General features: G+C 43.8%; 1 long non-coding RNA gene across 2 annotated transcripts in view; it reads right to left on the bottom strand.

Annotated features, from left to right (window-relative positions):
• The window catches only part of LOC129059535 (uncharacterized), a 103,032-nt gene extending 91,150 nt beyond the window's left edge, over positions 1-11,882 (bottom strand). For both annotated transcript variants that reach the window (XR_008525513.2, XR_008525511.1), the window contains exons 1-2: positions 10,838-11,882; positions 9,995-10,123 (exon numbers count right to left, since the gene is read on the bottom strand). This is a non-coding gene — a long non-coding RNA (uncharacterized LOC129059535). The remainder of the gene's footprint in view (positions 1-9,994; positions 10,124-10,837) is intronic.
• Positions 11,883-12,804: the final 922 nt, after the last annotated feature.

The following is a 12,804-nucleotide window of genomic DNA, read 5'->3' as shown; positions in this document are numbered from 1 at the left end:
GCTGTGGTTATGAAATGTTCAACATGATCAGCTTCTTCGTTGCTCATTTCAGGCCCAAAGCCCACATTACCTCCTTTCATAACCTTTAATATCCCTCGGAAACCCTCTCCCTTTACATTCTCCATCTCTTCCCTGGAACATCTCCAGAGGGGTTCGTGATTGGGTTACATACAAGTTTCCAAGGCTGTAACTTCCTTTCAGTCGTAAATCACCTCTTACACACTCGCTTTTTCCTTCTCATTGTTCTTCTGTATTAATAGCCCCAAATCCTGGGAGCATTTGAGAACTGTTCCAATTTTGGTTTGAAAATCAATTTGGAAGCTAATGGTTGGCTTTGCTTGGACCTCCAATCCCTCTGGGAAGGCCAGTTCCTACAAATTGGCCAAGCCAGGGATGGGGGGCTTCTCTTAAATGCCGGGTACTTTGGTCTCAGTGTTTTTCTTCTACTCTGTCTCTAAAATTAAAAAGTTAATTCTGGGTGGGGGTGGGGGAGTAGAGGGAACTTAATGCCTTCTGTTGTATGAGTTGGTAGATAATTTTTAAAATGGTTCATTTCATGATAGGTCAAATTCTTTTATGAAAGAAGAATAAAAATGAAATTACCTTGTGTTTGTTAAAAGGCTCTGATGTTCTTCTCATTTTTTTGGAAACATCTTTCTTCTAAATAAGTTCTGCTTCCTCCATAGGCTGCTGACCTCCCGCGGGGAAAGTGAGAAAGTGTCAGATTCATCAAATGTTAATGGGGCGGGGCTCCCTGCCAGATGGGAGCAGCGACCCTCTGCTGGTTGACAGGCCTACCCTCAACATCAGCCAGCTGGGATATGCATTCAGGGATAAAGGAAACAGACTCTTGGGTGGGTTGCTTCAGGAAGACAAAAGAGGAACCTCTCACGTACAGCACATTGACTTATCTGGTCCGTACCCCAAACCAGAGCAAGAAATGGAACTGATAATGTGCAAACCTAGAGGCTAACACCAGGCCAGAAAAGATTCAGCCAAAGGCACCATGGCCAGCCTTCTAGAGAGCCTGCTACATAAAGGAAAAAAGGCTAGCACAGTGTCCACCAGCTTATCAGTGACAAACTTCCCAGCTCCAGGTCTGGGCTTGTCTGGGCACATCTGTGAATTGCAAGCTTGAGCCCAAGCTTAAAAGGCATTCCTTTTCCTTTCTCTAGCTCCTTCAGCCCTTATTCCACTCTCTGATGTTAGAGTCAGGTTTTTCATCTTTCCCCACACAGCTGGCTAGGAACCAGCTAGCCCCTGGGCACCCACTTCATGTATCCCAACATTCACCCCCAAGCCATTCGTCTGTGCCACGACGGCAGGCCCCAACTTCTCAGCCAAGGGTGAGTCTCAGGTATACCAGGGATTAATCATGTATTTAGGCGTGGCTTCATAAAACTCCCTTTCTGAGATATCATCAATATTTCAAGAGGCTGATAAAGTCTCTTGCATCTTGGGGGGGAGGCTATTAATCTATTCATTAGTATGAGACAATGTCTCTTTTGAATCTGATATGTCTAATTGTGGAAGAGAACAAAGACTGACAATTACAGACAGAGACAGGCAAAGAGCATCTGCTTCCATGACGTCAGTACTTCTTCCAGGAGACTCGCAAAACGTTGAATGCTTCCTCCCAGCTCTACCGAGTGAGACCCCTTTCAGGGCAAGGCTATGATACAAGAGGCTAATATTTACTGCACACCATGCAAAGCACTGAACATGCACTATCTGATTTAATCCTCACCATACTAAGAAGAATTGAGTTGAATATCTTCATACTACAACTGAGGGAACTGAGGTTCAAAATGGTTAAGTGGTTTGCCTAGAGTGATATCGCCAGTGAGCAGCAGAACCAGGACTCTCCCAGAGCCTGCTGGTTGCAAAGCCCATGCTCCAACCCTCCACTCTGTGTCCATCCCTGGAAAAGACTGCAGCAGGGAGCCCTAGAACGAGATCTGGGAGGCCTCTAGCCTGCAGCTCTATTTAAAAACTGAAAAGAGCTTGCACAATGGATCATTTGTCTATGTTCTGCAGAAAGCCCCCTAGCTCTATGCTGGGTGAGACAGCTTGACCTGCTAGCTGGTCAAGAAACCAGAAAGGCTGCCCTGCTTGATATTCCGTTTTCACACCTGAGACTCAGAAGTTAAGGGACTCTCCAAAGCCACAGGGCTTTATAAGTGGCAAAGCTAAGACTCAAATTCAGGTCTACTGCCCTGAAATCTGGGATGACTTGAAAAACTTATCTACAAAGGCTTCTATAACAGTTTACTAAGAAACTCCCAGTTAATTGATCTCTAAATTGCAGGGACATCATTCCAGTCATCAAGGGAAGGTCTGCAAAGTACCTATGCGTGTTTATGGGTAGGAAATTGCTCTCTGCTAGGCTTGAACTCACCATCATGGAGAACAGAGACCTCTAATTCTGGAAAGAAGTTAATGATTGGGGCTCCAACCACAAGCACAGCATGCTGCCTCCTCAGCATAGGAGGGGAGCAGGGACTTGCATTGCCATCTCATCCCTCAGCCTCGGGCACCATTGCCCAGGGAACACAGACTCTGAGACATACCTAGAGCAGTGCACTCACCTCTGTGCATGAGGCTGTTCATTGAGAACTCAGAGTCACCCTGCTGGATGGCTTTTTGCTAGCTATGAGGCACATTCTTGGACAGCACACAGGCAAGCCAGAGTTCCTGAGAGTTCAGGCTCTTAGAAGCGGCCCTCAACTAATGACAGATGGTGGGCATGGTGATAAAATCCCCAGCTGCTTCACCACTCAGGATAACTCTGAGCCGTGGTCTATGTTGTCACACTGAGCTCCCCAGTGGAAGTGACATCCCGTTGCCTACAGAGGTAGTTTGCTAGATTATGTATTTCTGCTTGGGTTCCATCCCTTCCCTTCTGTTTCACATCCCTCCCCCAGATCGGTGCTTCCTGGCATCACTTCGCAATATGTTACTTGCACTCAAATCCTTCTCTCAGAGTCTGCTGGTGGGAGAACCCAAGAAGGTAGCCCCTACCCAGAAGTGTCCTCTCCCACCTCCAGGCCCCAGAGCATCTCCTGTAAGCCTCTCTTCCCAGGATGCATAACAGAGGCTGAATGCTCAGGCTAGGGAGAAGACAGGTCTGGATTTAGATATCAGATAGGTTCTTTGAAGGCCATGTTGTCCCAGGCACATCAACTGGCCTCTCATGGCCTGTTTCTTAAAAGGTAAAACATGACAAGTGCATTGACATTACAGAACAGGTGTGGTGTGTGTGTGTATGATAGAAACTTAGCACTGTGCCTAGCATATCCTGAGTGCTCACTGAAGGATAGCTGTAATTATTATTATTACTGACATTCTCTTTTGTTAGAATAACCCAAACAATTGTCCTCCCTCCCTCACTGAGCTATGACATCTTTGAAGTCACACACCACGGATATTTTATCTTTGCCTTTCCCAGAGAGCCCCTCCCAGAGCTGATGCTCATTATATACCTATTGTGTTAAATTGCTTTGTTTAATCTTTGCATTATCTATTTCTGGATGAAAGCAAGGAAGACATGCTAATTATCCTATGTTGCTGGCTTAGGGAACAGAGGCCCTAAACAACTTTCTGCCTCTTTTAATTCTTCATCTCCTGTTTGCTGCTTTGTGCAAGTCCATAGGTCAAAGGTGGCAGCTGTGATTGATGTTCTGGGTTATCATGTTGCTTTTCATTTGTTTGTCTCACACTAAACAGTGAGTCCTTCAAGGAAAACGTCAGTGCTTATACATGTCCGTGTTCCACTATGTCAGGCCCATGTAGGTGTTCAATAAATGTCTTCTAATTGACTTAAATTATTTGATATGAGTATATCAAATAGCACCAGGTAGCTGCTAGTAACCTCAAGTCACTGACAACTGGATGTAGCCAGAGCCTGACTAGATTGATGCTTGCAAGAATATATTTCAGAAATTAGAAGGTGGCAGGTTGTCACTACTATTTCAACTTCACTCCTCTAGGTATATTTTATGGATGTAAGGTTACATTTAACTTTGCTGCGTATATAAATAGCTCATATTCATTTTTGATCCATAAGTCTTAAACTTCTCAGCTTATAGGATCCTGAGTTTTGATCATTTGGTCATTATGATGAAATCTCTGGCCTCTTGTTAGTGCCAATATTTATTAGTTGAGATTTTAAACACCAGATTAGGAATTAACTCAACCACCATTCGTGATTGCTTATTAGGTATTATGACATCTTGGAGTGTGAATGAAGCCCTTTCTTGGCCCTGGAATGCTCTTCTATTGGACTCTTGCACTGGCTGCTACAACTTTCAGAGAGGCCAGGACTATGTCTTCACACCCCAGAAATTTCTAAATAGATTTTATACTCAGGAAAGAGCAGTCACAAAGCCCATGCACTTAGCTGCACAGGTGAGACTAAGGCATCGTGCCTGGGTCAAAGTAGGAAGTGATGCAATGTTTATAGAGTGAGTGAACAATCTTTTTCCCTCCTGAATGCCTGTGAAAACATTACTATTTGAAAGAAACAATGAAGGTGTTTCACCAACTGGGCAGAACTTTTAAATGACGGGATTTTTTATGGCTTTACGTCATTCATTCGAAGGTATTTATTTGGCACCAACTGTGTGTGCTAAATGCTGTCAACCAAGAAGAGGCAAAAGACCAGACAGCAAAGCAGTAAGACAAGGTATTTATTGGAGTCTTAGGAATTGCAATTTGGGAGGCACAGATTCAGCTCAAAGCCAAATTATATTCCAAAGAGAGGGAAGGGAGCAGGGGTTTTTTAAGAGAAAATAACAAGAAAGCTAAGGGTGGTTACACAAGCTGTTTTGAAAGGATTATTATTGGTGGACGCAGCTGGCTTAGCACATGAGCCCATAGCTCATTGGTTGTTACTGTTCGGGAGTTGCAGCACTGGTGAAATTCAGTTTTTTCCAGGATGTTGTGGTCATTGTACTTTGGCACACTTCAAAGGTTCAAAGTAAGTTTCTGTTTTGTTTTGCCAGTTTGCAGGACATGCAGGCAATCCTTTTTAGAATGGCCTAACTCCAACTTCATTTTAGAGCTCTGAACCAGAGTGGTACCATTTTGTATATCCCATTTCACAATGCCAAGCAGAGTGCTTTTAGAATACAGAGTGGAAGATGCATAGGTACAGGCACATAGAGGCAAGGGCAGCACAGGCTCAGAGATGGAAAAGTATGGGCATGTTCCAGAACATGAAATAGGAGATTGGCTAGAGCTCAGGGCAAAGTGAATAAAGCTGAGATATGGAAAAAGCCAAATGCCATTCCATGTACTCCTTTTAAAAAGCCAGAAAAGATCCAACATCCATTAGAAAGATTCCATTCCCAAATGATTATACTCTTTCAAAATCTGCTATTGGACTAATATTCTGTATTCTGGGAAATCTGTTCATGGTAAACCTTATTCCTGTAATTCTGGATCAGTGAGGCATTGTTCCCACTGAATCTCCTCCCGCCTTTCCCCATAGTCACCACCCTACACCCTTGGTTCTCCAAAATGAGCAAGGTAGGGATAGGAAAATAGCTTTCCTTTTCTAAATAAGCAGCAACTGTGATCCCCAGATTCCTTACAACTCTCAATTGGGTTCCTAAAATACAAGGTTTCCTTCCCCTAAACTAACTCTCTCTCTCTCTCTGATGCCCTGAACCACAGGCTTCTATTAGAAATCAAAGCTTTTCCAAATCTTCTTAGGGCCCTCATGTCCCAGAGTAAGGGCTCTAGTTTTCAGCTGTGGCTATACGTTGGTCCCTGCTTCTAGAAGTTCCCCCAAGACTACAGGAAAACATCTGAGGAGCAGAAGGGTGTAGGCCAGGAGTGATTAGAATTGGGTTTCAATCCTTACCCTAGCCTGCTGAGTTCTTCCTGAACATAAGCTCTTTATGTGAAAGGTATCTGAAGACAGCAGATCCCCAGGGTATTTTACTGAAAAACTGCATCACTATTTCCTGGTCTAAAATATACAGATTGCTAAAATTAGCCCTCTAGTAAATGGAGAAGTTTTCCTCTAGTGGTTCAGTGCACTTAAATACATAGTCTCACCAGATCTCTGGGGTAGGGGCTGTTTCCTCCACTTTGTGGATGGGACACTGAGACATGAAGTTATGAGAGCTGGCCAAGGTCTTAGTGAATGGTGGCAGAGCTGGTCAGGATCCTGGTGTCCTGGATGATCCACAGAAGGACCTTGTGTTACAGACAGTTCACCTCTGTCACTGGTTCATGGGACAGGATGACTGCTATATGCTCAAGGACTCAAATCACACATTGGAGTTTCACCTAACAGTGATGGTGCTCACCGTGGGTTTAAGGCAAGTCTTCAAGGAGAGTCCACATTAGAGAGAGAGAGGAAATAAGTACCCAGATAAGTATTCTACAGAGCAGAGCTATGAAAGGTCCCATAAGAAGGCCAAAGTGTGGGACCTGGAAGGAGAGAAAGAGCCCACATTTCATCATATTGGGAGCGAAGAGGCCTCACGGAAGCTCAGAAATCTTGGAGGCGGGACTGAGGGATGAATCTGATTTTTTTTTTTCAAAAAGAATAACAAGAGTGTTTAAGAAAATTTAGTATCAAAAAGTCATTTATCAAAGCATACAAAAACATAAACTGGGGAAAGGACGCCTTATTTAATAAATGGTGCTGGGAAAACTTGCTAGCCACATGATCCCTGTCTCTCACCTTATACAAAAATCAACTCAAGATGGATCAGAGGCTTAAATCTAAGACCTGAAACCATAACAATTCTAGAAGACAATCTAGGAAAAACTATTCTCGACATTGGCAAAGAATTCATGACTAATACTCCAAAGCAAATGCAAAAAATAAAATAAAATAAACAAAAATAAATAAATGAAACCTAATTAAACTAAAAAGCTTTTGTACAGCAAAAGAAATAATCATCAGAGTAAACAGACAATCCACAGAATGAGAGGAAATATTTGCCAACTATACATCCAACAAAGGACTAGTATCCAGAATCTACAAGGAACTCAAATCAGCAAAAAAATAAACAACAAATAATCCCATCAAAAAGTGGGCAGATGACAAGAACAGACATTTCTCAAAAGAGGATATACAAATAGCCAACAAACATGAAAAAAATGCTCAAAATCACTAATCATCAGGAAAATGCAAATTAAAACTACAATGAGATACCACCTTACTCTTACAAGAATGGCCATTAATAAAATGTCAAGAAACAATAGATGTTGGCATGGATGTGGTAAAAAGGAAATGATTATACACTGCTGGTAGGAATGTAAATTAGTACAACCCCTATGGAAAACAGTATGGAGACTGGTTAAAGAATTAAAAGTAGATCTACCATTCAACCCAGCAATCCCACTGCTGGGTATCTACCCAAAGGAAAAGAAGTCAGTATATCAAAAAGACACTTGCATGTGTGTGTTTAATGCAGCATAATTCACAATTGCAAAGATATGGAACCAACCTAAGCACCCATCGACCAATGAGCGGATTAAAAAATGTGGTTTATATACACCATGTAATACTACTCAGCCATAAAAAAAATAATGTCTTTTGCAGCAACTTAGATGGAGCTGGAGGCCCTTATGTTAAGTGAAATCGCTCAGGAATGGAAAATTAAATACTGTGAGTCTTCATTTATAAGTGGGAATTAAGCTATGTGTATGCAAAGGCAAACAGAGTGATATAATGGACTACGGAGACTTAGGAGGGGGGAAGTTGGGGGTGAGGAATAAAAAACTGCATATTGGGTACAATGTAAACTGCATGGGTGAAGCGTGCACCAAAATCTGACTTCACCACTAAACAATTCATTTATGTAACCAAAACCCACTTGTACCCTAAAAGTTATTGAAATAAAAGAAATTCATAATCCCGTTTCCCATTACAACAGAAGGTCCATTCTACATCGGTCCATGTTCACCACTGGAATGCAGACATGTTTGGGCTAGAGAGCTGGGGGTAGGTCGCCAGGGTTCATTTGCCCAAGAGATATGGGAACTTGCTGGGACAGCATCAGGCGCAATGTGCTGGATCAGTGACAAAGCCAAGGTGGTCAGAATGATGAGTCTGTCACCATATCTGTCTCTTGGATTTGAAGCCCAGCCCAGCCTTCCATGGGTTCCTATCTAAGTGGCAAAGAGGAATTTTACTAAAATCACATGTCCATGGTTCTCCAGAGAACTGAAGAACCTGAATTTTATTCAGTGGGCAATGGGATGTCATAGAAAAATTCCTAGCAACAGAGAGGGAGGACCCAAGGGCTGACTCTTGACTGCAGAGAATACAAAGAGATTGTGACACCCTGAGGCTTCCCACAGATGCAGTGCCACATCAAGACCCCAAGGACCCATGTGCATGGTGGAGGACATCAGTGCCTGGCAGGTGGCTCATGTATGGGCATCACCCAGCCTGACAGTTGTCTGAGGCCAGTGCAGATTCCATGGGAGGGGCACTTGTCTGTCATGAGATTTTTTTTTGTGAGGCCGAAAGGACTCCCAGGAATTTCTGGGGCCAGAATCTTGTGATAACAGGTGGAGGTGAGAGATAACCAAATGCAGTCTGGTCCTGTAAAAAGTGGCCACATTTTAAACTCCACACAAGAGTAGCCCACAGAAACGCAGTTTACATAGCTGTGTTCATTTTTGTGTACCTGTTCCAGTCCTCATTCACTTGCACACATAACAATCATGGTGTATACTTTTCTTTAATTTGCTTTTTAAATGTATCACTATATTACAAGTCAGGGATGAAGAGACATGGGAGAAGGATTTCCATGCAGATGAAACGATATTACTTTAGAGCACTGGTTCTTACCAGAGTATGATTTTTGTCCCCCAGGGGTTGGACCTTTGGTAATGTCTACAGACATTTTTAGTTGTTATGACTGGGGACAGGGTGATACTACTGGAGAGAAGTCGAGATGCTACTAAACATCCTGCAAGACACAAAACGGCGCCCTCAGCAAAAAAGTGTCTGGCTCAACATGTCAATCATGCCAAGGCTGAGAAACTCTGTTCTAAGTACAGAGATCAGAAAGTATGATTACAGGAGTAATTATAAGTAGTCTGATTTGACTTGAATGTAGGATACATGTAGGGAACTCAAAGGAGTAAATCCAGGAAATTCAGCTGGGGCAAAATCCAAAGAACCTGAATTTTATTCAGTGAGCAATGGTATGTCATGGAAAAATTCCTAGCAACAGAGAGGGAGAACCCAAGGGCTGACTCTTGAGGTCTTTGGCTTGAGTGACTAATTCACAGCACAAAGGATCAGCTTTAGGGAGAAACACATTGGAATGTGAACATTGTGAGCATTCCTGGGCACAGGGCACCAGGCAGAATTGCTCCGAAGGCAGGGGAGAATGTGAGCTGGAACCCAGGAGAGAGCTCCTGCCTGGTGCAGGAGATGACACTGAAGCCACTCTAGTGGATATTATTGGGATGTACCTGGAACATATAGAGGGGGAATTGGAGGACACTGAGACAAGGACCCTTCAAAGGCAGGAGGGAAAGAGTGGTGACAGAACTCAGAAAGAAGCTGGCAACAGTAGTGTCACAGAAGCAAGGGCTCACCCCTTGCTCCCAACGGACCTAAGGAGGGGGAGAGGCAGGTCAAAAGCTGCCAGATGGCAAAGAGAATGAGGAGGAGGTAAGCTGGGGGAAGCTCACCCCTGCCTTCGACGGGAAGAGCCAGGATTTGAACTCAGGTCTGCTGGCCCCAGGCCCAGGGGTCTCCCCATTGGCTGCATCTCGCTGTATTAGGACCACGCAGACCCACAGATGGGCCTCTTATTTGGACACAGGGGCTATAGTGAGAGTTACAGCATCACAGACACAGAATGACGACTAACACTTACCAGAACAGAAAGAGCTTCGGGTCACATAGAAGCTTTCTTCTTTCTTCCAACATGAGCTGCAGGCCCTCTGGGGACGGCAGCGACTGCTTCTGCAGCAAAGTCTTTAGGTTAAACAAATAAATACTGCTTACCTCCTCCCGTGAAGCTCTCAGTGGTGAGCTGAGCCAGGCAGGCAGCGTATCCTGGCCAGGGGGTTACTAGGATCCCGATTTCATGAGATGCAGATGGCAAATAAACCTCAGAAGAGATGCTCCACCATTCTAATGATTAGAGAAATGCAACTTGAAACAAGCACAAGATGATATCTTTCCCTAGCAGTCTCACAAAAATCAAACAGCTTGTTCATAGCTTGCCACAGCAGGGGTGGGCGTGTGGAGGGGATTCGTATGCATTGCCAGTGGAAGGTTAATAGTGGAGGGTATGATCTTTTCGTAGGGCACCACCTATCAAAAATGAATATGCATTTTGCTCTGATGATGCCACTCTCAGGCACCTATTCTTGAGAATGTTTACTGCAACTTGTAAAGGCAAAAACTTGGACACAAACTGAACGTTCATCAGTGAAGCATGAGTCAACTATACTGTGGTATATCCACACTGTAGGGTGTAGCTGTTAAGAATAATGAGGCAGGTCCCCAGATTAATATGGTCAAAAAATTTAAAAGTCCAGGATTTATTCTGAAGTGAGAAAAGCAAGTTGAAGTAGTGAGGCAATGTGCATAGTATGATTCATTATTGTTTATATATGAATGTATAATATGCACCCCTAGAGAGAGTAGCAGAAAGACACACACCAGTCAGTTGACAGTGGTTACTCCTTGAGACAAGGACTGGAGAAGGAAGAAAAGGAGTGAGGCTTTTAAATTTATACACTGATGTGCCAGGTGTATTTTCACAAGGAGGCCGTGTTTTTTGTGGGATTTAATGCCTGGAAGATGGCTTTGCAACTGTCAGAAAAATCCCAGCTTGCTCACCTTCCCCAAGGCTGCTGGCTCAGGTCTGGTAACCATGGCAACCTAGGGCACAAAGACTCCATAAAGGGGCATTGTAGAACTGCTCCCTGGACACAGTTGTCATCCACATTACTGTCACTGATGTAATAAGAGCAGGCCAACCTTTGGCAATTTAGAGCTGCTCCCAGCTACCTGGGCACAGGTATTCTTGCTTCTCTCATCTGTCTGAAACTGCTGTCTCTCCCCGCATCTGTCTATCCGGTGAAGGAAGACAGGCAGCTGCAGGAGCTGCTGTTCTGGAGGCAGACAGGAAGCTGGTGAGGGAGCTAGGGAACTCCTGAGGCCTGCCTCTTCCTGTAGAAAGCAGCACTACGATAGAGATTTGGGACCAAGGGCACCATCTGCACTCTCACCCATTTCCTTTAGGGCTGTCTGCCTCATTCTCAGAGGTCCAGTCTGGCCCTGGGACTGACAAAGTCAGGGGCATTCCAGAGTCTGAGCCTTGAAACTAAGGTTCACTGCTTTGGGTTCTGTCCAGCATAGCTTCAGACTCATGCTGAGAAAACATAACCAACAATTACTGAGTGCTTACTCTGGCCTGGCACTGTTCTGAGTTCCTGCTGCTCAGAGTGTGGGCGGTGGACAAGCAGCAGCACCCGGGGACTTGTTAGACGTGCAGCATCTCAGACCCCAACTGCTGAATCAGAAGCTGCATTTTAACAAGACCCAGGTAATTTGTATGACACGAAAGCTTGAGAAGCACTGTTCTTCATACTTTAGATCTATTAACTCAGTTAATCCTTTAACAATCTTCTCAGCTGAGTCCTTTTATTATCATCTGCACTTTGCATACAAAAAAAAACCTGAGTCATAGAGAAGTCAGGTAACTTGTCTTAGGTCACACAGCTAGTAATTTTGATAGGTAGAATTCAAACCTAAATAAACTGCCTCTGGAGCCTGCATAGTTAGCCACTATGATGCTGACCTTGTAAACAGCATGGAGAACAGCTTCTTTATCCATCCAAATGGCAGAGGGCTTAGGACACTAGTGAGGAATAAAGTCAACTTCACCAAGATTGACCTGATGAATACCATGTCTTTCAAAAGCATAGAAATGGAGACCAGAGTAGTGGTTGTCAGGGGCTAGGGACAGAGTTGGGTGGGGTTGGATTATGGTGGTGATCGAACTCTCTGCATCTTGATTGTATCATCATTGATATTCTGGTTGTGATATTTCACTATGGTTTTACAAGATGTTATCATGGGGGAAGCTAGGTAAAGTGTGTAGAGGATATCTCTGTATTATTTTTTACAACTGCATGTGAATCTCAAAAAGATTTTAATTTAAAAAACAAAAGCCTCCACAGCTGAAACTGCCAAGCTTAGAATCCCACTAGATGAGCCAACTTTTATGTATGCACAATTAAAGGCCCAAGGAATGAGTGGAGGCATCCAATATCAAGTGCAGCTATATACCAAAACCACTTGTGCTTCAACACTGTTATGGTTTGCCTCTGTGTTCCCACCCAAATCGAATGTTGAACTGTAATTCCCGAAGGTGGGGGAGACACCTGATGGGAGGTGATTGGATCATGGGGGCAGATTTCCCTCTTGCTGTTCTTGTGATAATGAGTGAGTTCTTATGCTATCTGGCTGTTTAAAAGTATGTAGCACTTCCCCCTTTACTTTCTCTCTCTCCTGCTGCTATGTGAATATGTGCTTGCTTCCTCTTCACCTTCCACCATGATTGTAAGTTTCCTGAGCCTTCCCCAGGCATGCTTCCTGTACAACCTGCAGAACTGTGAGCCAATTAAACCTCTTTTCTTTATAAATCACCCAGTCTCAGGTAGTTCTTTACAGCATTGTGAGAACAGACTAATACCAGAAAATTGGTACCAGGAGGGGGGCATTGCTATAAAGATACCTGAAAATGTCAAAGCAACTTTGGAACTGGGTAATGAGCAGAGGCTGGAAGACTTTGGAGGGCT

Source organism: Pongo abelii, chromosome 4 (genome assembly GCF_028885655.2).
Source record: "Pongo abelii isolate AG06213 chromosome 4, NHGRI_mPonAbe1-v2.0_pri, whole genome shotgun sequence".
Taxonomy (NCBI): domain Eukaryota; kingdom Metazoa; phylum Chordata; class Mammalia; order Primates; family Hominidae; genus Pongo; species Pongo abelii.
Note: the sequence above shows the minus strand (reverse complement) of the source record. Positions and strands in the feature narration are given on the sequence as shown.